General features: G+C 45.4%; 1 protein-coding gene across 1 annotated transcript in view; it reads left to right on the forward strand.

Moving 5' to 3' along the window:
• The window catches only part of LOC137432306 (homeodomain-interacting protein kinase 2), a 134,540-nt gene that overhangs the window by 59,366 nt on the left and 50,381 nt on the right, over nt 1-24,793 (forward strand). The gene's annotated exons all lie outside the window — the stretch shown is intronic.

Below are 24,793 nucleotides of genomic sequence, written 5' to 3' on the forward strand. Positions count from 1 at the left end.
CCCTCCCCCCTCCCCCCCTACCCCTCCCCCCCCTACCCCCTCTCCCCTCCCCCCCCCCTACCCCTCCCCCCTCCCCCCTTCCCCCCTCCCCCCCTCCCTCGGGGAAAAAAAAATCGCTATGAAACGCTATGACAGCTATGACGCTATGACGCTATGAAAAAAGAAAATCGCTATGCCGCTATGACGCTATGAACGATATGATGCTATGAACGCTATGACGCTATGACGCTATGAAAAAAAAATCGCTATGAAACGCTATGACGCTATGACGCTATGAAAAAAAAAATCGCTCGCTTTACCAAGGGGCTCGCTCCCCCCTCCGTTCCCCTCCCCTCCCCCGCCCGGCAATGCCGGGTACTTCTGCTAGTTGTTTATAAAATGTGATATCACATATATTACAAATACATTTGTGCAAAATAATTGTTTGAATTATGATTGGTTTAAACCATGACAAAACGGCAACTCGGGTACAGTCATTTATCTATATATCTACACATCTGTGCAGTGTCTGTGTTCTCACTTAACGACTCCCTCAAACCTTTGTTTCCATGGTTGTGAAGTGTTTTTAATAACGTTGTGGAGGTTTTGAATCACGTGGTGGTGAGGTATTTTGAATTATGTGGTGGTGAGGTGTTTTGAATTACATGGTGGTGAGGTGTTTTGAATTACGTGGTGGTGAGGTGTTCTTAATTACGTGGTGGTGAGGTATTTATAATTACGTGGTGGTGAGGTGTTCTTACGTGGTGGTGAGGTATTTATAATTACGTGGTGGTGAGGTGTTCTTAATTACGTGGTGGTGAGGTATTTATAATTACGTGGTGGTGAGGTGTTCTTACGTGGTGGTGAGGTATTTATAATTACGTGGTGGTGAGGTGTTCTTAATTACGTGGTGGTGAGGTATTTATAATTACGTGGTGGTGAGGTGTTTTGAATTACTTGGTGGTGAGGTGTTTTGAATTACGTGGTGGTGAGGTGTTTTGAATTACGTGCTGGTGAAGTATTTATAATTACGTGGTGGTGAGGTGTTCTTAATTACGTGGTGGTGAGGTATTTATAATTACGTGGTGGTGAGGTGTTTTGAATTACTTGGTGGTGAGGTGTTTTGAATTACTTGGTGGTGAGGTGTTTTGAATTACGTGGTGGTGAGGTGTTCTTAATTACGTGGTGGTGAGGTATTTATAATTACGTGGTGGTGAGGTGTTCTTAATTACGTGGTGGTGAGGTATTTATAATTACGTGGTGGTGAGGTGTTATTATTACGTGGTGGTGAGGTGTTCTTAATTACGTGGTGGTGAGGTATTTATAATTACGTGGTGGTGAGGTGTTTTGAATTACTTGGTGGTGAGGTGTTTTGAATTACGTGGTGGTGAGGTGTTTTGAATTACGTGGTGGTGAAGTATTTATAATTACGTGGTGGTGAGGTGTTCTTAATTACGTGGTGGTGAGTTATTTATAATTACGTGGTGGTGACGTGTTTTGAATTACTTGGTGGTGAGGTGTTTTGAATTACGTGGTGGTGAGGTGTTCTTAATTACGTGGTGGTGAGGTATTTATAATTACGTGGTGGTGAGGTGTTCTTAATTACGTGGTGGTGAGGTATTTATAATTACGTGGTGGTGAGGTGTTCTTAATTACGTGGTGGTGAGGTATTTATAATTACGTGGTGGTGAGGTGTTCTTAATTACGTGGTGGTGAGGTATTTATAATTACGTGGTGGTGAGGTGTTCTTAATTACGTGGTGGTGAGGTATTTATAATTACGTGGTGGTGAGGTGTTCTTAATTACGTGGTGGTGAGGTATTTATAATTACGTGGTGGTGAGGTGTTCTTAATTACGTGGTGGTGAGGTATTTATAATTACGTGGTGGTGAGGTGTTTTGAATTACTTGGTGGTGAGGTGTTTTGAATTACGTGGTGGTGAGGTGTTTTGAATTACGTGGTGGTGAGGTGTTTTGAATTACGTGGTGGTGAAGTATTTATAATTACGTGGTGGTGAGGTGTTCTTAATTACGTGGTGGTGAGGTATTTATAATTACGTGGTGGTGAGGTGTTTTGAATTACTTGGTGGTGAGGTGTTTTTACATGACGTGGTGGTGAGGTGTTTTTAATTTCGTGGCTGTGAGGTGTTTTATTGCGTGTTTGATGGCTGGGAGGTGTTTTTAATTTCGTGGCTGTGAGGTGTTTAGAATTACGTGTTTGATGGCTGGGAGGTGTTTTTAATTTCGTGGCTGTGAGGTGTTTTTATTACGTGTTTTATGGCTGTGAGGTGTTTTAAATTACTTGGTGGTGAGGTGTTTTGAATTACTTGGTGGTGAGGTGTTTTCAATTATGTGGTGGTGAGGTGTAATCGTCCCAAACTTCCAGTCTGCACCTACCCCTCCCCTATGTATGTGCAGAGGGGTTCTTTCTTGAAAAAAAAACATTCAACCTGAATTTTCAACCTAAATTGCCTATAAAAATGTAATATCACAAACACAACAAATACATTTGTGCAAAATAATTGTTTGTATTATGATTCGTGAAAATCATGACAACACAGCAACTCAGGTACAGTCATTAGCCTCAGCTAAAATAAGCCCGTTCCTCAGTAATGAGCCAAGCTCGTATATATATATATATATAAAGAATGGAGCCGCCACACGTATGGGGCCGGCCCTGGCTTTTGAAATATGTAAATCACTTCCCAGCAGTCCTCCTCATGCGTGTGCATACAGTGTGTGTGTATATATATATATATATATATAGTCACGTGAAAAAGTAAGTACACCCCATGTAAAGTTTTGACTTTTTCAACATATTTCAACATACAGCTATTTGATCTTCATTTCAACAATATTGATAGATAAAGGTGATATAATATAACAAATATCATGAAACATTTACATTTTGTAGTCCATTGTATAATTTAAATACAGTGATCCCTCGTTTATCGCGGGGGTTACGTTCCAGAACCCCCCGCGATAGACGAAAATCCGCGAAGTAGCGACCATATTTTTATTTTATTATTTATATATATTTTAAAGCTTTATGACCCTCCCCACACTCTTATTAACCTTTCCCATACTCTTATAAACACTTCCTATACTCTTAAACACTTTTTACACTCTTAAACATACGTAATTTTAACAACATATAAAATTCTAATGGGTACTCACCATTGAAGATACTGTAGCTACCCATGGGTTCCCCAAGCAAGACCAGCATCAGAATCTCCTTGCTCCAGCCGGTGACGTCACCGGCGGGGATTCCCGGTGCGAGAGTGGCTGGTCACGTGACCGCTAAAGCGTGCTGCGCTTTGCGGGTATAATCAGCTACACCTGTTGATCACGTGACCACCGAAGCACGCCACGCTTGAGAGGCGTGGCTTTCGGTTTCTGGTTGTGCTTTATAATGCAGCCCGATAAACGGCTTTTCAGTGTTCCCGAGTTGGTTTTGAGAATAAATATCTTCTCGGACGAGTTTGTGTCTTGCCCGTCATTTCGTCCGTATCAAGCAAGAGTCCCGGCTCTTCAATACTACAACTTGCGTGATGAAGATGATGATGAATTAGCTGTGCAGTACTGATGACGATGAAGGTGATGACGATGATGACGATGATGAATGTACTGCACAGCCAGAAAGAGCATTACAGTTATCCATTACGTGGGTAACTAGCGCAAGCTGCCGCATCTGCGTTTTCCATACGCACGACTCTTTGTCTACCCTTCTACTGTACACTATGTAGTATGTACAGTATTTTATTTCTTGTAATATGTTTTAAATACTGTATTTTTCTTATTTCTTTACGTTTTTTTATTTTTTAGGCTAGAAAATGCTTATTTTACCACAAAAATATTTAAAATAATAGTATATAAAAATACATTTATACCGCAAAATCCCGCGATATAGCGAAAAATCGGCGATATAATTTTACATATACTAGCGAGAAAAACCCGCGATGTACCGAAGCCGCGAAAAGTGAACCGCGATATAGCGAGGGATGACTGTAAACATAAATGCAAATTTCGCATGTGGAAAAAGTAAGTACACCCTTGGCTCTAATATGTGGTATTGCCCCCTTTGGCAGAAACAACCTCAAGTAGGCGTTTCTTATAACTGTCTACCAGTCTCTGACATCGACGGGGAGAAATTTTTGCCCAATCCTCCATGCAGAATTCTTTCAGCTGTGCGATGTTTGAGGGGTTTCTTGCATGCACAGCTCGTTTCAAATCCCCCCACCGCATCTCGATGGGATTTAGATCCGGGCTTTCACTTAGCCATTTCAGAACCCTCCATTTCTTTCTTTTCAGCCATTCCTTGGTGGATTTACTGGTATGTTTAGGGTCATTGTCATGTTGCAAGGTCCATCTTCGGTTGAGCTTCATCTTTCTGACAGATGGCCTCACAATATCCTCAAGCACCCTCTGGTACAATGAAGAATTCATAGTGGATTCTATGATGGTGAGCTGCCCAGGCCCTGACGCAGCAAAGCTGCCCCAAACCATAATATTTCCACCACCATGCTTTACAGTTAGTATCAGGTTCTTGTGGTCAAATGCTGTCTTTGGTTTTCGCCAAACATGTCTTCTGGTACTGTGGCCAAATAGCTCTACCTTTGACTCATCTGTCCAGAGCACATTGTTTCAGAAGTGCTGGTCTTTGCCGAGGTGTTCATTGGCAAACTTTAGTCTTGCCCTGATCTTCTTTCTGGACAGCAAAGGTTTCCTCCTGGCACACCTCCCATGTAGATCAAATTTGTGCAGCCTCTTTCTAATGGTAGACTCGTGCACTTTGACATCAACGGTGGCAAGAGCTACCTGTAGGTCCTGTGATGACATTCTGGGGTTCTTAGAGACTTCTTTCAGCATCTTGCGGTCTGCTCTCGGTCTGAACATGCTGGGGTGTCCTGGCCTGAACAAGTTGGCAGTTGTTTGGAATCTTCTCCACTTGTAGATGATCTTCTGGACAGTCGAATGATTGATTTCAAATTGTTTGGAGATCTTTTTAAATCCCTTCCCAGACTCGTAGGCATCTATAACCTTCTTTCTGAAGGCCTCAGAGAGCTCTTTTGATCTAGGCATGGTGACGCCACACACTTCAACAACAAAGAGCAAAACCAAAGTAAATGTCTGATGTTTAAATAAGACAGGTTCCTCCAAGATCCTCTCTAATGATGTTCTAATCGTTTGCACCTGAGCTGGTGCACCTGATTCTAATTTTAGGTATTTGAAGTTGTGATAAATGTAGGGGTGTACTTACTTTTTCACGTGACTGTGTATATATATATAATATTGTCCTGTCACCTGCGATTAACACCGCTGGATGACGAAAAGCCGTAACGGTTCTTAATTCCTCGGCGCGTAGTCGAAGATTGCGGTTGGTCCGTTGTGCGCGAGTGAGGGGCCAAAGTGCTTACCTCAGACAGAAGCCACACGGGTTGATTCCCGAAACCCACAAAGAAAGAAACATGACACCACAAATATAATACAACGATGATGAATTTATTGAAAGTAAATGCCAGAATAAAATAAATGCGGAGGTGAATAATATTTCCTCTGGTGAGACATCTCCAGTCAGACACAAAAACAGACAAGGGGAAAGATAATAAAACAAAATATAATTCCTCGAGCAGATCGGCACTCAGCTCTGGTCCAAGATTCGTGCTTGTGGATTGTGGTGATTGGTGGTCGTCAAAACTGGTCAGATCGGCAGTGCAGGATGAGGACGGCCGACGAAAGGACCGCTTGTCGAAGCCCCCACAATGGCGCCGATCAACGATGCGAGCGTAACCCTTCTCCACGATCGAAACTGTCGACACCGCTCTCTCTCAGCGTCAGCGCACCAAAGAATGCCAGCTGTCTGTTCAGCGAAGGGACCAACAATGACGAAAACCTTCCCGTTAGTGCAGAAACGAGAGCAGAGACGCGCTCTTCTTCTTCCTTCCCTCGACTCTAAAGCGCACACTAGCCACCCCCCCCCCCCTCCCCTAATAAGCTTCAGTTTCTTTACTTAATACATAAAGATGTCTCCTACACGTCCACGGTTCATGCTATTACTATACAGTCCTACCCCGAAGACCCCAAATACCCAAAATACCCTTAAAGACCTAGAGGATCCAAAACACCCTGAAGACCCAAATGGTCCGAAGACCCAAAACACTGTGAAGACCCAAAAGACACTGAAGACCCCAAAGGCCCAACATACCGAAAAGACCCTGAAGACCCTTAAATACCCCAAAGAACCAAAATACCACAAATACCAAAAAGACCTAGAAGACCCAAAATACCCCAAAGACCTGAAAATACCAAAAATACCCCAAAGACCCGAAAATACCCTGAAGATCCAAAATACCCTGAAGACCCAAAACACCCTGAAGATCCAAAACGCCATGAAGATCAAAAAGACCCTTAAAGACGCAGAAGAACCAAAATACCCCAAAGACCCTTAAAGACCCAGAGGAACCAAACGACCCAAAATACCCCGAAAACCCAAAATACCCCGAAGACCCAAAAGACCCTGAAGACCCAAAATACCCAAAATACCTTGAAGACCCAAAAGTCCCTGAAGACCCCATTTTGGCCACTCTCCCCCACCATTCCCCCCATCACCATCCACCCCATCCCCCCTCCACCATTCACCCACTTCCCCCGACGATCCCCAATCCACCACCACCACCACTATCCCCCACCCACCAGTCCCACCATCCCTCACTCCTTGAGAAAGCAGGCATGGTTAAAGATGCCTACCCCTCTGAAACGACGTGTGGTGAGGCGCGCGGAACGCGCCGAGTCGCACTAGTAGTTATAATATATATGTACACTACATAGCCAAAAGTATGTGGCCACCTGAACATCACACCCGTATGTGCTCGTTGAACATCTCATTCCAAAATCATGGGCATTAACATGGAGTTGCCCCCCCCCCCCCCCCCTTTGCTGCTATAACGGCCTCCATTCTTCTGGGAAGGTTTTCCACCAGATGTTGGAACATTGCTGTGGGGATTTGCCTCCATTCAGTCAAAAGAGCATTAATGAGGTCAGACACTGATGTTGGGCGATTGGGCCTGGCTCACAGTCGGTGTTCCAATTCATCCCAAAGGTGTTTGATGGGGTTGAAGTCAGGGCTCTGTGTAGGCCAGTCAAGTTCTTCCACACCGATCTCGCCAAACCATTTCTGTGTGGACTTTGCTTTGTGCACGGGGACATTGTCATGCTGAAACAGGAAAGGGCCTTCCCCAAACTGTTGCCACAAGGTTGGAAGCACACAATCGTCTAGAATATCATTGTACGTAGTGTGTTCAAAAAGTATCCGACCTTTATTTTTCGTGCGTAAAAAAAAAGAAGCTAGGGAGGCGTTGATTGGTGCATGTATGTAGGCGATCCTAATGCACACGCGTGAATTTTTTCACACCTGCAGAAGCTGTCATTCGACGGCAGACCGCCGATGAGTGAGGAAATGTAAGTGAGCGCCGTCGGATTTTCGTTTTTGACAAAATGACGGAAAAACTTGAACAACGCTACTGCATCAAATTTTGTGTTTCATCAAACTTGCATCAAAACTGCAACTTGGTTTCTGGGTCGTACCCATAAACCCAGGACTCATCGCCAGTGATCACTGTGTTGAGGAAGCTGGGATCGCTGTTCACAGTCTCCAGCATGTCCTGTGCGATCTCCAAACGGAGTTGCTTCAGCTCAATCGTTAGCAGCTTTGGTACGAACTTCGCTGAGATTCTCCTGAAGCCCAAATCCTCCTTCATAATGGAATGAACGGTGTTGAATCTTGCGGATCGTTTCCACTTGGGAATCGCCAAGCTTTACACAAAATTTGATGCAGTAGCGTTGTTCAGGTTTTTCCGTCATTTTGTCAAAAACGAAAATCCGACGGCGCTCACTTACATGTCCTCACTCATCGGCGGTCTGCCGTCGAATGACAGCTTCTGCAGGTGTGAAAAAATTCACGCGTGTGCATTAGGATCGCCTACATACGTGCACCAATCAACGTCTCCCTAGCTTCTTTTTTTTTACGCACGAAAAATAAAGGTCGGATACTTTTTGAACACAGTAGTATGCTGTAGCGTTAAGATTTCCCTTCACTAGAACTAAGGGACCTAGCCGGGACCATGAAAAACAGCCCCGGACCATTATTCCTCCTCCACCAAACTTTACTATGCATTTGGGCAGGTAGCGTTCTCCTGGCATCCGCCAAACCCAGATTCATCCGTCGGACTGCCAGATGGTGAAGCGTGATTCATCACTGCAGAGAATGCATTTCCACTGCTCCAGAGTCCAATGGTGGCGAGTTTTACACCATTGCAGCCGACGCTTGGCATTGCGCATGGTAATCTGAGGCTTGTGTGCGGCTGCTCGGCCATGGAAACCCATTTCATGAAGCTCCCGACGAACAGTTGTTGTGCTGACGTTGCTTTCAGAGGCAGTTTGGAACTCGGTAGTGAGTGTTGCAACCGAGGACAGACGATTTTTATGAGCTACGCGCTTAAGCACTCGGCTGTGCCGTTCTGTGGGCTTGTGTGGCCTACCACTTTGCGGCTGAGCTGTTGTTTCTCCTAGATGTTTTCACTTCACAATAACAGCACTTACAGTTGACCGGGGCAGCTCTCGCAGGGCAGAAATTTGACGGACTGACTTGTTGGAAAGGTGGCATCCTATGACGGTGCCACGTTGAAAGTCACAGCTCTTCAGTACAGCCCATTCTGCTGCCAATGTTTGTCTATGGAGATTGCATGGCTGTGTGCTTGATTATATATACCTGTCAGCAATGGGTGTGGCTGAAACAGCCGAATTCACTAATTAGAAGGGGTGTCCGCATACTTTTGGCCATGTATATATAGGCTGCGGCTTGAGTCCGGTTTGACTGGGGTGTAGTTGTTGGTGCGCATTTGGCAAGCACTTCAGTAACAAAGGCTGCAGAAATTGCTAACATGTCACAAGGAACTGTCTAAAGGTGATGTCAGCTTGGAGAAAAGAAGGAAAGACTTCGTCATTGAGCGACAATTGTGGGTGGGAGCGCATACTCAACGAGTGTCATGCATGGGCATTAGGCCGAACTTTGAGGCAAAACAGCAGATCAATGGCGGACAAACCGTGTGCAGAGCTTAGCATGGGTCGTGAGCATCCTGTATCGTTGAAAATGGCCAGAAGGGAACTTTACATGGTGGGATACCACAGTCAGGTTGCAATGCGCAAACCACTCGCAACACCTGGCAATGCCTGTTTGTGGGTCCAGTGCACAGTGGTGCAAGGAGCATAGGTAAAGGACTGCCGAGCAGTGGAGGAATGTGATGTGGTCGAATGAGTTGTCTTTCACCATGTTTTCAATGAATGGATGTGTGTACGTGTGAGGACAGCCCAGGTAGCTAGCTCTACACCCCAGAGTGCCTGGTTCCAACAGTGCCTGTTGCAAAGGACAGTTGGTTTCAAATAATGGTGTCTTATTGTTCTGATTCCCAAATGTTCCCGCATAATTATGGGTTTATTTGCCCAATCATCTAATTATTCCCGCGTACGGGTTTATTTTCCCAATCATCTAATACAGGTTTATTTGCCCAGTTCCAGAAAACTGGTAGAAATATGAAACAAAAGCAATGACTGAAAATGGTAAGTAATTCTCATGTATCGCCTCATGATCCTATCAAGCGTGAACATAGAAAACAAAGCACTGTGACCGGATATAGTACTGAGCTCCAAAAAAAAGGCATTGCTAATTGAGGTCGGTCCCCAGCGATTTTGGCCTAAACAACACGGAAAATCAATAAAATGACCAAATACCGAGACCTCAAAAATGAAGTGAAAAGATCCTGGAGGCTGAAGAGCGCCAAAATGGTTCCAGTGATTATTGGAGCAACGGGAATGATAAAAAATAACCTGACAGAGATCTTCAAAAACATCCCTGGGAATATTACAAATGAACTGCAGTTGGAAGCCGTTTGTGGCTCGGTGACGATCCTCAAAAGAGATCTTGAAACAAAATGTTGAGAATAAGAAAACTTCACAAACCGGTCCATGAATCCTTTACTGAAACAGAGATAGATACTTTGAGACCTTGGAGGACTCCGTTTCGCATTCTGAAACCCGCATATGGAGATAACAACCAATGGGAGAAACATTTGGTATTTGGGGGAGCAAGGCTTTTCCGCATTTGGAATTTTTTTGTTCTTGTATACAAAGTCGACGCTCATGTAAGAGCTTACACATTAAACACAAAAACATGCACGGACACATAAAACGTATAATAAAGGGAGCGGGAGACAAGAGGGGGAGAGAGAGGGAAGCCGAAGCACACAAGCACAACAACAATAGAGAACAGGCACATCGGGAGATCTGTGGAAGGGAGAGGGCCGGGCGGGGGGTCGGGAGATTTGTGTGAGGGGGGGGGGGGGCGGAGTGGGATTTGGGAATTGGGTGGGGTACACGGTATAAATGGATACTACTAGGAATTTCAGGAATGAAGTCAGAGATTGAAAGAGGTAGATTTGGGGTGTTTTAACAGGGGTAGAAAAGATCAAGGTTTTGGATGGGGGAAGATAAGAGATGGTGGTGAACAGCTGTTTTGAAGACTTGAAGGGAGGAGTGGGATTGAAGAGAGTGTGGGAGATTGTTCCAGAGGTGGGACAAAAGAGGAATGAAAGAGTGAAGGTGAGCAGAGAGTCTTGGTTTTGGCGACTCCACCAGAAGAGGGTTACTGGCAGATATTGCACGTCCTGAAGGAATATTTGGGGGACACAGCACAGACAGAGCAGGGGAGTTAGGCCAGAGAGGAGTTGGCAGAAGACAGAAAGTCCACCAACCTGTCTGCTGTGAGCGAGTGAAAGGCCCTCAGTATCGGCTTCATTGCGGGAGATTCCAATGATTCTAAAAGCTTTGGTTTCTACAGCATGAAGCCGAGCTAGGTGTGAGGCAGGAGCACTTGCCCAGAGGGGAGAGCAGTACTCCATCAAGCTGTGGATGAAAGCTTTGTATGTGGTGAGGAGCTCAGAGGTGCCAAGGAAGGACTTTGTATGACGGAGGATGCCCAGTCGGCGACTGGCTTTGGAGGCCAGCTTGGAAATGTGGTTTCCCAGGAAAGATCATGGCAGATAGTGAGACCCAAAAGCTTGAGTGACAAAACCTCTTTGAGAGGATGGTTGAGAAAGTAGATGGGAGAGTTTTGTGTTTGTGTTTTGTTTGCCTTTCAGGTCTTTTGTGTGTTTTGGGTCTTCAGGGTATTTTGAGTCTTCAGGGTATTTTGGGTATTCAGGGTATTTAAGGGTCTTTGTGGTATTTTGGGTCTTTGCAGTCTTTAAGGGTATTTTTGGTCTTCAGGGGTCTTGATGGTCTTATGGGTCTTGGGGGACTTAAATGGTCGTCAAAGGTCTGAGGGGGTCTCAGCAGTCGAAAGGGTCAAAAGGTATATTCCAACAGTACGTAAGACAAAGTCTTTTCGGAGAGACAAAGTGAGAGTGTGAGATTTGTCAGGATTGAAAGGCATGTTCCACTTGTTTGACCAGTTTGTGATTTTTATCCAGGTCTGCAGGGAGTGAAGAGGCTGCAGACTGCCGATCTGAGGGTTGAGATCTGGAGCAGCAGAATGGAAACATCAGCAAGGAGATAGAGAGGATTTTCCAGAGAGTCGCAGAGATCATTAATGAAGACCAGAAAAAGCACATGGCCCAGAACACTGCCCTGAGGAACTCCAGCCTGGACAGGAAGGGGAGATGAGAGAATTCTAATCAGGGCCACACATTGACTATGACCAGAGAGGAAGTCTGCAAGCCATGCGTGGAGATTACCATGGATACCATAGGAGGAGAGTTTGGTGAGCAGGGTGGGGTGCCAGACTGTATCGAAGGCACGAGATATGAATCGTTTCAACTTAATGAAACTATTCATATCTCGGAAATGGATGGGTAGGTTATGTGAAAAGACACCTTGATTGATGATTTATTTGATTTGGTCTGCTACAGTGGAACTATCAGCAGAGAAACAGTCAGAGGTAAGAGCAAACAATTGGCAAAGCTTGTCCCAGTTGGCAGAGTCATTATGCCAAAGCATGCGGGAGGTAGACCAAGAATACTGATACTCCTGGAAGGGGGATGGCAGGTGGCAACGATGCAGTCGACAGAGGACCCACCAGGTGCGGCAACAAGAATATTTTTTTTTTTTTTTTTTTTTTTTTTTTTTTGTATACAAGATCGAGGCTCGTGAAAGAGCGAACATTAATTACACAGAAAGACAAACCGACACATAAAACATATAACATAGGGAGCGGTAGACAAGATGGGGAGAGAGGGGGAAGGACACAAACACAACATTTGAGAGCAGGGACCGAGAGACATGGAGACATCGAGAGATCTGAGAGAGGGCGAGGGCTTTGGGGGGGGGGGGGGGGAAGGGGGCAGTGGGAGAGGTATAAAACATATGGACACTGCCAGGACTTCCAGGAAACAAGTTGGAATTTCAAACAAGGTGGATCTGGGGTGAATTAGCGGGGGTAGAAAAGATCAAGGTTTTGGATGGGGGAAGATAAGAGATGGTGGTGAACAGCTGTTTTAAAGACCTGGAGGGAGGAGTGGGATTGAAGGGAGTGAGGGAGTTTGTTCCAGAGGCGGGAGAAAAGAGGAATGAAAGAGTGAAGGTGAGCGGAGAGCCGAGATTTCGGCAGTTTAACCATCAGAGGGTTGCTGGCAGATCTTGTGCGACCTGTAGGAATATTTGGGGGACAGAGCACAGAGAGAGCTGGGGGTGCATGGCTGGAGAGGAGTCGGTAGAAGACAGAAAGACCACCTACCTGCCTGCGGTGAGTGAGTGAAAGGCCCTCAGAGATAGCTTCATCGTGGGAGATTCCAATAATTCTGAAAGCTTTGGTTTCAACAGCGTGAAGCCGAGCTAGGTGTGAGGCAGGAGCACCGGCCCATAGGGGAGAACAGTATTCCATTGAGCTGCGGATGAAAGCCTTGTATGTGGTGAGGAGCTCAGGTGTGCCGAGGAAGGACTTCGCACGACGGAGGATGCCCAGTCGGCGACTGGCTTTGGAGGCCAGCTTGGAAATGTGGTTTTCCCAAGAAAGATCATGGCAGATAGTGAGACCCAAAATCTTGAGCGACAGAACTTCTTGGAGAGGATTGTTGAGAAAGTAGATGGGAGGGTTGTCCAGTCGATCTTTTCGGAGAGACATAGTAAGAGTGTGAGATTTGTCAGGATTGAAAGACATGTTCCACTTGTTTGACCAGTCTGTGATTTTGTCCAGGTCTTCAGAGAGTGAGGAGGCAGCAGACTGCCGATCTGAGGGAAGAGGAATGGAGCGGCAGAGAGTGGAGTCATCAGCAAAGAGATAGAGAGGATTTTCGAGAGAGTCAGAGAGATCATTGATGAAGACCAGAAAAAGCACGGGGCCCAGAACACTGCCTTGGGGAACTCCAGCCTGAACAGGAAGAGGAGATCAGAGAAACCCATTCAGGGCCACACGTTGACGACGACTAGAGAGGAAGTCCGCCAGCCATGCGTGGAGATTTCCATGGATACCAAAGGAGGAGAGTTTGGTGAGCAGAGCGGGGTGCCAGACCGTGTCGAAGGCACGTGATATGTCGAGGGAGACAGCTCTAATTTCCTGTTTGGCATTGAGGACCTCCATCCATTGTTGAGACAGCAGAAGCAGCATGTCCAGAGTAGAGTGACCTGGTCTGAAACCAAATTGATGATCAGAGATCAAGCCATTGGAGAAGAGGAAAGATTTCATATCAGAAGCAATGATGGATTCCATGACTTTGCTGATAATTGGGAGAAGGCTGATTGGTCTGTAGTTGCTAGGATCTGTTTTTGCACCTTTTTTGTGCAAAGCGGTGATGTTGGCTGATTTCCAAGCAGATGGCAGTTGACCTTGAGCAAAAGAGAGGGTGAAGAGAACAGAGAGAGGTTGAGATAGAGCAGCAGAGCAGGATTTTAGGACCCGTGGGCTGATGCCGTCGGGTCCAGTTGCAGAATCAGAGTCGAGGGTTGACAGAAACTTTTCCACCTTGTCAGGAGGAAAGGACACGGAGTCCAGGAGCAGCAGGGTACGACTGGGTATGGTGGGTACAGAGAGGGATGGGTTTGGGACACAAGATTTAGAGGCAAACACAGAGTTGAGGCATTCAGCTTTTTCACGTGCGGAGTCAGCTGTGTAGCCGTTTGAGGTAAGGGAGGGGATGGAGGGGGAACAAACACCAGAAACGGATTTGACCAGACGCCACCAGGATTTGGAAGAGGGAGACAGAAAAGAGAGTTCGGTCTTGAGAACGGAGAGATATTGTTTCCTGGCTCTCCTGAGGGTGGACACACACTTGTTTCGGGCTTTGTGAAAGGAAATGAGATTTCCTTCCGTTGGATTTGCTTTCCAGGAGACGAAGGCAAGTTGTTTCTGGGCAACAGCCTCACCACAAGATTCCGTGTACCATGGACGGGAGGAAGGGTATAACAACTGAAGACGAGATGGGATAAATCTGTGCATGAGAGAGAGCAATTTACTTTGGAAGAATTCCCAGGATGAGTTGATGTCAGAGGTGGTAGAGATGGGAGACCAGTCCAGATGATTGATGGCTGCTTGAAGACCGTGCCAGTTGGCCTGAGTGAAATGCCAGACTCGTCGACGCTGAGCAGGCTCCCTGAGGATGGTCAGAGAGATGTCCACTTTAACAAGGACATGATCAGATGATCCGATCGGAGCAGAAGAAGAGCAGCAGACATTTTCAGGGAAGTTAGTCATAACCAAGTCCAGAAGAGAAGATGTTCCGTTGACTGAGATCCGGGTCGGGAAATTGACAGATTGTGTCAGTCCCAGTGAGTCGCAGAAGTCCTTTGCTGAGGAGCCATGGCTGGTGAGAGAGGTACCCACACCCAGCCAACTGGCATGATGACAGTTGAAATCACCACATATGAGGAAGAGAGAGTTGGGATGAGTAGATAGAAGTTGGTCCATATCATCAGACAGCGAGATGTAGATGGAGTCATCACTGTTTGGTGGACGGTACAACACACATATGAACAAGAGGTGGGAGCGAAGGGGAAGCCGTAGCCAGAGGTATTCCTGGGGGTGAGGTGGAGAGAGTGCAGTGCAGGGCGAGTGAGGAAGAGAGTTTTTGATAAAGATAGCAACCCCGCCTCCAGGACGAGGCTCAGGTCTATCATACCGGAGGAGGGAGTAGCCCGGGAGAGATACTATGGAATCAGAGACATCATAAAGGAGGAAAGTTTCTGTTAAGCAGATCACGTCTGGTTTGACAGAAGCAACCTGTATGGAGAGATCAGTTAAGTTTGAACGAAGGCCCCGGATGTTTGAGGTCCATACCGTTAATGAAGAGGAAGGGGGAGCATCAGATACAGAACAGGGGGGAGGAGGGGTAGGGTAAGATGTGGAAGAGGTGGAAGAGGTAGGGAGAGCTGTTGAAGGTGTGTCAGAGATTTCAGAATAGCTCGGAGAAAGGGAAGGATGGGGCGGACAAAAGGTTTGATGGTGATTGGGTGAGCCACAATGAGGTGTTATTTGAGGAGGGGGAAGAGCGAGGCAGAAGGTTGGGGGAGATGGAGGTGAGAGTTTGAAGGGGGAAGAAGCGGGGAGGACGCTTTGAGGAGGGGGAGTGAGAGGGGGGAAATTGAGAAGCAATGAGGGTGGGGAGATTTGAAGGGGAGGGGTGAGGGGGGAGTTTGGGAGGGAAGGGACAAGGGGAGGGATTTGAAAGGGATGGGATATGGGGGAGATTTGGAGGGGAGGGGTGAGGCAGGAATCTAGGAGGGGAGGGGCGAGGGGGCGTCTTGGCGGGGAGGGGTGAGGGGGTAGTTTAGGAGGGAGGGGGCAAGGGGGGAGATTTGAAAGGGATGGGTGATGGGGAAGATTTGGAGGGGAGGGGTGATGGGGAAGATTTGGAGGGGAGGAGTTATGGGGAAGATTTGGAGGGGAGGGGTGAGATTGGATTTTTGAAAGTGTACGATTTATGGGAAACGAACATTTATTGCAAAATGAGTTTCTTGTGACCTTCGAGTTAAAAATACGTTTAAGGACGCTGGATGGAGGATGGAGTGCAGGAGAGTTTAGGGAATGTAGAAAAAAGGCACTATAGGAGATGGATATTTTTTTTGGGATGAATTGATTTGGTGAGCAAGTCGAAAGCAGCCTTTTAAAGAAGAAGAAGAAAAAGGTGTTATAAAATATGACGGAATACATAACTTGAGGGGAAAGTGTAAACATTGAAGGTTAATGAGTGAAAACTATCTGGGGAAATGGGGGAGAAACACGTGGTCGAAGAACGAACGAACGAATAAGAATGAATAAACGAATGAGAACAGAGAAGGAAATGTTTTTTTTGTTTGTTTTTTTTTTTTTAGTTGAGATTTACACAAGGAAGTAGGCTATGGGTGAAAAGACTGGGAATACAGAGAACGAAAGTTATTGGATCACAAACGACGGACCACTGAGAGAAAAACAAAGCCTCAAGGTTGTACAGTGCACACTGTACAAGGCCTTGCTCGCGACACGGCAAACAGACGATCAATTTATGAAAGATAAACACCGAGAAACAACCAAAGTTGCTCACAATAACTTCACACACCGAAAGATAAATACAGTTTCGACAAAATACAATTGTGAACAGACTTAACTTCGAAAAACGTGGAGACCGTGTGGAGCTTCGAAAATCCCTGCCGCCGTCTCCAAGATCTCGCGAGATCTCATTATTGTAAAGATGATGTTTGGAAGTGAGAAAAAGGGTCCAGTTTTGTAACTTTTGGAGGAGCAGACAGGAATGTAGGTGGGTTCAGAGATGAGTTGACAAGGGTCTTTGAGGATAACGAAGGCTTCGGCTTTAGCCCCAGCTTGGTCGGTGCAGATAAAGTGAAAATGCCAGGAGGAGTTGTGGATGTTGAAGTACCCAAGAATTGATTACAGAAGATGGAGAGGATTGTTGGATTGGCTTAATACAGGTACTGAGGTGGTTAAAGAGCTGCATGTAATGATCAGACTTGTGAGAGTGGTTGAGGCAACAGATGAATTTATTATCTCCTTATTTTAAAAAAAAAGCATGGGGGATTTTGTAATCAGTTGCGTTTGTTCGTCCATCCCTCCGTCCGTCACGCTATCTCGTGAGCGGTTTTGCAGAAATTCACCAAACTTTGTAGTTATGATCACTACATGGTAAGAATGTGCGAGAGCAGTATCATGTTTGGCAGTATCAGTCCCCACCACCCTGGGGCATGAACCCGGTGGTCATGTCTAATAAATCGTTACATATTTCATACGTCACCCATTGTTGATTCCATATGCCAAGTTTCATTTAGAAATGTTTTAAAATTTGCATGCGATTACATTTTTACCCTCAACAGAGGGGAGGGTAAATTATATTTGGGTCCATTTGTTTGTTTGCTTGTCTGCTTGTCCGCACATAACATGAGTGTATGTATTAATTACATTAGACCTTTATATACTTTAAGACCCCGAGACCCTTTAAAATGCCGAAGACCCTTTCAACCCTAAGACCCTTTAAGACCCTTTAGACCCCTAAAACACACAGGATTTTAAAACCCCTAAGCCACTTTAAAAACCCTAAAACCCCCTCAACCCCTAATGTAGACCCCTAAGACCGTTCAAAACTACTAACTAAGACTCTTTAGACCCTTAAATACCCCTAAGGCTCCTCAAGACCTCTAAGACATGTACGACCCTGTAATCCCTATAGATCGCTAAGACCCTTTAGACTTACATTCCCCAAAGACTTTAGACCCGCTGATATACTTTAGAGTTTAGACCCTGTAATACCCCCTAGGCTCTTTAAGTCCCCTAAGACCCTGTAGACCCTTAACCCTTTGAGTATGGATGACGTCCAGTGCCGCAACCCCCGAAAAAGTTTTGTGTACGGATGACGCTACAACACGTCATCGACTGTACTGTAAATAGATCGTCAGTACGTGGTTGCATTCCCGTAATGCCAAATTAATTCCGTACCGGGGGTATTTTTATCAAAAAAAAAATCCCGTACTCAAAGGGTTAAGACACTTTAGAATCCTAAGACCCAGTAAACCTTTAACACCCCACAAACCCCTAATGTCCCATAAACAAACCCCTTACCCTGCCTGGTTCATGCCCCAGATGGGTGGAATTCATGCCTTACCCTGCCCCAGACTTGTGGTCACAGGGGCCAAAACAGAAGATTATTTTAACTCAAAATTTGACATTTGGTCATTCCTGGTGGAATATTTTGCCACCGTTCAACTTTGATTCATGTAGGAAGTGTGGGGATTTGCGATAGCGCGCCATCGACTTCGCTCTTGTTGACATTGTGGGCCAATTTGAGCCACACGTTGAGTTTGTAAAGTAATTTCCTTTGGTTCTCACCTCTTCGTGGAATTGGAAGCAATTATCATATCTTTTTGTGGAGTAGATGTAGTTGTTCGAAAGAGGTTTAGGTGTGATTGTAACGATCAAAAGATCCCTTATAACCCGTGTAAGACCTTTCTCTGTGTTACCTGTTTAATCCCCCTTGGACCACAGTCCTGTCACTGTTTATTAAAAAGGAAATTGTGCAGTATTTAACCTTGCAGCTTGAGCTTGTCCATGAGCCAAGAGGCTTGTGCAGTTAACGAGTATTTATTACCGGGTTATTGAACCTTTTGAAGTGTTTTCAGTTCAGCTTTCACTCGGAGCGATGTTGCCATCTTCCATGTGCAATGGAAGCGAGTACCATGGAGACTGGAGAGGCAACGTGACCCTCTCATGAAACCTTGTTACTTACTTCCTCGTGATGTACAAGTTACGGCTGTCTGTACGTTTCCCTGATGTACCCCGTCAACACGGGCATCACACACTCGGACATGCCGAGCTCGGTTGGGAAATGTGGGCTGACAGGTGCACTCCATTAAGGTAAGCGGAGGACCATTAGGTTACCACATGACGGTTTACACCATAGGCCACACATTTCCTGGGACAGGCAGAAAAGTGAAGCGAAATCCGAGAAACGCTAAATTGTGCGGCCGTGATCAAGCAAGGAGGAAATTCCGATGTAGGTGGTGCTAGTTTTCCGCCTGAGAATTGGGCAGAACGTAAGGGAAAGAGAGAGATGAGGGACGGATGTGCTTTCGGTAGAGAAAGGTAAATGAATGTGTGGACATTAGGAGACATCAATGTGCTTTTCTAAGAGTTACGAGGATATTAGGAGACGATGGACAAATCCGTATGGCATTTTAACCTGTAATCCCAGCGGCATGAGCGGCATGAGCGGCATGCTCAGATGTGAATAAATTGATGAACAGGCCAATAATAACTCATTTAATTATTTTTTTTAAATGTTGATGTAGATTGTGGACGATAAAAGTTAAAAACAAAATATGTTTTACGAGTCCTGTAATAGTTATTAATGATGTTTTAGAATTGTAATCCAAAATCCTTGGGATTTAGCTTACCCTGACCCTCTGATACCCCTGATTTCATACCTCCAGTCATTGATAACCTGTTCTTTGTTTTTTTTTTTTTTTGTTTTTTTTTGTATACAGAGTCGAGGCTCGTGAAAGAGCTAACATTTATCAAAGAAACAAATCAAACAAACAAGCAAACAAAGTATCTAAAAAGGGGAGCGGTCGACAAGATGGGGAGAGAAGGGGAGGAAGCACACAAACACAACATTTGAGAGCAGGGACATCGGGAGATGTGTGGGAGGGAGAGGGCCTGGGGGGGGGGGGGGGGGGCAGGATAGGTATAAAACGCAAGGACACCAAGGACTTCCAGGAAATAAGTCAAAAGTCACCTCAGAAAAGTGGATTTGGGGTGAAATTAGCGGGGGTAGAAAAGATCAAGGTTTTGGATTGGGGAAGATAAGAGATGGTGGTGAACAGCCGTTTTAAAGACCTGGAGGGAGGAGTGGGATTGAAGAGAGTGAGGGAGTTTGTTCCAGAGGCGGGAGAAAAGAGGAGTGAAGGTGAGCAGAGAGTCTTGATTTTGGCAGTTTAACCATAAGAGGGTTGCTGGCAGATCTTGTGCGACCTGCAGGAATATTTGGGGGACAGAGCCCAGAGAGAGCTGGGGGAGCAAGGCCGGAGAGGAGTCGGTAGAAGACGGAAAGACCACCAACCTGCCTGCGGTGAGTAAGTGAAAGGCCCTCGGAGATAGCGTCATCGCGGGAGATTCCAATGATTCTTGTCACTACTCAAGTGGGGATCTGTCTATATTCTGCTCGTTTCACCCCGAAGTTGGACGCACCAATAACCACCCACTCAAGGCCCTCTTCATCTTCTTCTTGGTGGTGGTTTCAGCTTCAGCTCTGAAAAAAATGACAACTGGTCAGGTGTGGTTATCAAGGCTAAATGCGAGGCAGCATCATTTCTGGCATCTTTTTCGAGCTTATTGTCCTGGCCTGTGATATTTCCAACTTGTACTCGGGAACGTTTAAAGCATATATTTCACCTTGGATGTCTAGTGCAAGCCACTGGGATTGCTTGCTTTGCCAACCTTCTGAGTTCTGGAATAGGGAGTCAAGTAACTTGTCATCTCAGAATTTAAGGCCATTTTGAAGGTCAAATATGTCTGTGTTTCGGCAAGCGAGAACCGTGTCTCAACCGGGACCTGAGTATTCCAGCCTTTCTTTCTTACTCCAAAGGTATGCAGTGATTCATCAGTTCATTCTTCAAATTGTTCCCTCAATAGTCTCTTCCTTTCAGAAGAAGGATGAACAGTGAGTGAATGATGGATAATGGTCCCATCAGTCTGAATTCACATTGAAATGGATTAAATACTGTACTTGACAGAGGTCACGGTTCAGTTTTAGTCAAAAGTGCAGCTTGGCTTGATTTTGAGGTAGGATGGTTTCTGATGGGAAATGTCATTTGATCCATCAAAGTGGATTTATAATCGAGATGCGAAAGAAAGGTTCTGATTAGTGTATTGTGAATCATCTTCGTGTGTATAACAATATTGACCTTGTATGTTTGTATCATTCAGCTTACTTCACCGCTATTTTTTTTACTGAATAACCGTGAGATTCCGTCATCTCTCGGGATTGTGGATTGAACATGTTTTTTATTTTTTATTTTTTAACATTCTTAACGAATGGGAATGTTTTTAACAATGGGGAGGAAGGGAAGAAATTGTGTATAATTTAATGTTCTGTTCTTATTTACTTTTTAAAACATTGTTCTTAACGAACAGGAACAGGAACAACGCAGGCATGTTTCTAATCGTTCAGGTATTCAACTTCATGCTGCTGTCGTTTTAGACGGTCACCGAAGCCTAATTAAATTCACATGTTTCATGCTAATGTGAAAAGGATATGATGCACTATTTTTTTTAATTGAATTTTTCTTTTTTGTACACAGAGTCAAGGCGCATGAAAGAGTTAGAACACAGATCAGATCAGGACACAACAGAACAAAAGAAATAGTAGAGACAGAGAGAGAGAGACAGAGACAGAGAGCGAAAGAAAAAAGAAAGAAAGAAAGAAAGAAAAAAAGAAAAAGAGAGAAAGAGAGAAAGAGAAAGAAAGAAGGGAAATACCAACAGCAGAGTTGAAGGACAAAATAGACATCAGAGTTAGGAGAGGGAGGTTGAGACTTTGGGGTGTGGGAGGTGGGAGCTTAGGGACTTGGAGAGGAAGGACAGTGTTAGGTTAGGGTGGGGGGTGGGTTGAGGACTTGGGGTTGGGGTGCTGTGGAGTTGATGACTTGTAGAAGAAAGGGGGAGGACAGAGAACTTTGTTGGGGGAGGGCGGGTAGAAATTGTACATTTTTTGGAGAGGGGGTTGAGGGTTTGGCGCGTGGGAGTTTGAGGACTTGTGGTGGGATGGGTATTTGAAAACAGGGTGGGGAGGAGTTTGAAAACTTGAGATGGGGGGGGGGGGGTGCGTTAGGAGGTTTGGTTAAGGACTTGGGATTGGGTGTGGAGGTTGCGGATAACGTGAGAACTTGAAGTCACGACTTGCATTACACCAAACACAAGTCCCTGCTAGTAGTATCTATAGTTACCTCCGCCACCAAAGGTGGATGGCGGTTGTGTTTTCACCTCTGTCTGTCCGTTTGTTTGTGAACAAAATATCTCAAAAAGTTGTGGATGGATTAGGACGAAATTTGGCAGAGATGTAGAGTTTAAGGTCATTTTCCCTGATAGAGCGGGGGTTAGCCTTGCGGGCCCCATGACAATCTTCTCCATTTTGCCCTATTTTCTACATCTCCCCTTCTTCCACCACCTTTAGCCAAGTCTTTCTCGGTCTTCCCCTTCCTCTACTTCCTTCTACATTCATTTCCATCACTCTTCTCAACCAGTTATTTGCATCCTTCCTCAACACATGACCAAACCATCTCAACCTGTTGCTCTTCACAGCATCCATCACAGGCTCTATTCCCATCATCTTTCACAATTCATCATTTGTCTTCCTCTCTCTGGCGTTGGCTTCACGGCTAGGGTGCCAGCTTAGGATCCTAGGATCCTGGTTTCGAATCCCGGTCGATCACTGAATTAACGCCAGGTGGTTGACTCAGCCTGTCATCCTTCCGAGGCCGGCTAGTTGAGTACCAGTTCACTGGTAATTCCCTGTTTGTCGTAAAAGGCGACAAACAGGGTTGGCGGCAGGAAGGGCATCCGGCCGTAAAACATTGCTTCAAAAAGGGGACCGAAAAACAACAACAACCACGGTGCCCGAAAAAGGCCAACCCCCGCTTGCGGGGAAAAATGGCCTCTAAAGGTGTTTTTTTTTTGTTTTTTTTCTCTCAAAGATACTCTACACATCCATTCGCATTTCCACCCTTTCCAGCCTTTGTTGCTGCTCTACATTCATTACCCATGTTTCACTCCCATAATATCATAACACTTCTCACACATGCAGCATACACCTTTCCCTTCAGCTTCAACGACACTCCCCTCGTCATCAGCACGCCACTCAGTTCCCGAAACTTCTTGCATGCACATCTCACTCTAGCAACCGTTGCCGAGTCTGATCCACCTTCTCCATTCAGCATGTCTCCGAGGTAGCAAAATGTTTTCACACCTTCCAGCTTCACACCGTCTCCAAGATCCAACTCAACATTTCCTCCATCTGCAGCTCCCTCTGTGCACACCTTACACTTGAATGCAGCTGCCACACTGGTTAATGACCCTCTCAGACCATGACATTTTTGATGAACCCACTCAGCGCACATTGTACATTGAATGGAGTTCACTCCGACACCCTTCCTGCACACAGTACACGGCCACTTCCCAGTTCTTTCCACCTCACCACATGCTTTACCACTTGCCATCATCTTCGTCTTCCCGATATTCACCTTCAGACCTTTTGCCACAATACATTCCTTCCACTTGTTCATCTTCTCCTTCAGTCCATCCATACTCTCTCCAATCAACACCAGATCATCTGCATACAACAACTCCCACGATAAACCCTCCTTTACGTTGCGAGCCAGTACCTCCATCATCACAGCTACAAATAGTAGTGGACTTGGTACCGATCCCTGATGTACTCCCACCTTCACCTCAAACTCACCACTGTTCCCGTCCTTCATCCTTACAGCTGTGCGCAGTCTCTCGTGCATTGCCATCACTACTCTGATCAACCATTCCTCCACTCCTATCTTCCTCAATGATATGGATATGGGAATTATTTAATTTTCTTCGTGATTCTTCACCATTGAGTGATAGGGCTAAAACCAACATTTAGCAGGATATCTCAAAAAGCTATGGACAGATGATTTTGATTAAATGTGATTCTGTATTGTGATTTTCTGGTCTCCTCTGGGATACAAAACGTAAACTGTTCCCCCGACGGAGGTATGCTCTCTACTGAGTGCCGTTCTAGTTTCAGAAGCATTTGTTTGTTTGTTTTTTTGATTGGATAGAATCAGTTGAAAACTGTTGGTTGTACTTTGGAGTTTCATGGCAGGGTTTGTGGTGGTTACCAAAAATTCATACTCCAATGGCTAGAGGGTGGGGTGAGGACCCCAATTATCCCTACGTAAATTAACATGTATCATATAGCATCCCACCCAGTGGGAGGGTGTATTACAAGTCAGTACTAGAAAGCATCTCAGAATGCAAAACCCTCTGCGTCTGTTTTGTACTCAAACTAATCTTGATGAAAACTGGTAAAAAAAATGTCAACTTTATGCACAACAGACTGGCTAATTAGGGCTATTTGTACTTGCTGTGACTGCCCTTTGTCATTCTGGTCCAATTATGAATTTATGGTTCACGAGTTATCAAGTGACCACTATATTCGTCATGTGTGTGCGTCTGTCTGTGTGTCTGTCTGTCCGCAGCATAACTACCCGATGATATCATCCGATCTTGATGAAACGTGGGTGGGAGGTTGATATCATGATCTAGTTGTGTCCTGCCGAGAGTGGGCGTATTGCGCCCATTGTGGGCGGAGCCACGCCCGAAAAAGATGTCTTGTTAGGGGGTAATCAAGTTCAAGCTACGTCTTCTCCGAGGGGTTTGGTGGAATCTGACAGGGGTTTCGATATTTGGTTAGGCCAATGTCATGTGTCTAGCCCCACGGAGCTCGATTTTTCATTAAAAAAAAAAAATATTGTTCATTTTTTTTCTTTTTTTTTCTTTTTTTTTTTTCATTTCATTTTTCACCGAATTTTCGGTATTGTGTAGCTAACTAACCTCATGACTGATTATACATTATTTTATATCTCATTTCAAGGTCAGTAACCTTCGTTTTGACATTTCCGGGCCCGGCCTGTCCGGGCCTGTTTTGGTTATAGTCCGTCCTTTGTCATTGAATACCGCTCACTCGTGAACCATCGTCGTCTCCTGACTTGTTCTTCACCGTTTTTCCATAATTGACACACAACACACAACAACACACAGCA

The sequence above is a fragment of the Myxine glutinosa genome, chromosome 8, assembly GCF_964187855.1.
Source record: "Myxine glutinosa chromosome 8, kmMyxGlut1.1, whole genome shotgun sequence".
In the NCBI taxonomy this organism is placed as follows: domain Eukaryota; kingdom Metazoa; phylum Chordata; class Myxini; order Myxiniformes; family Myxinidae; genus Myxine; species Myxine glutinosa.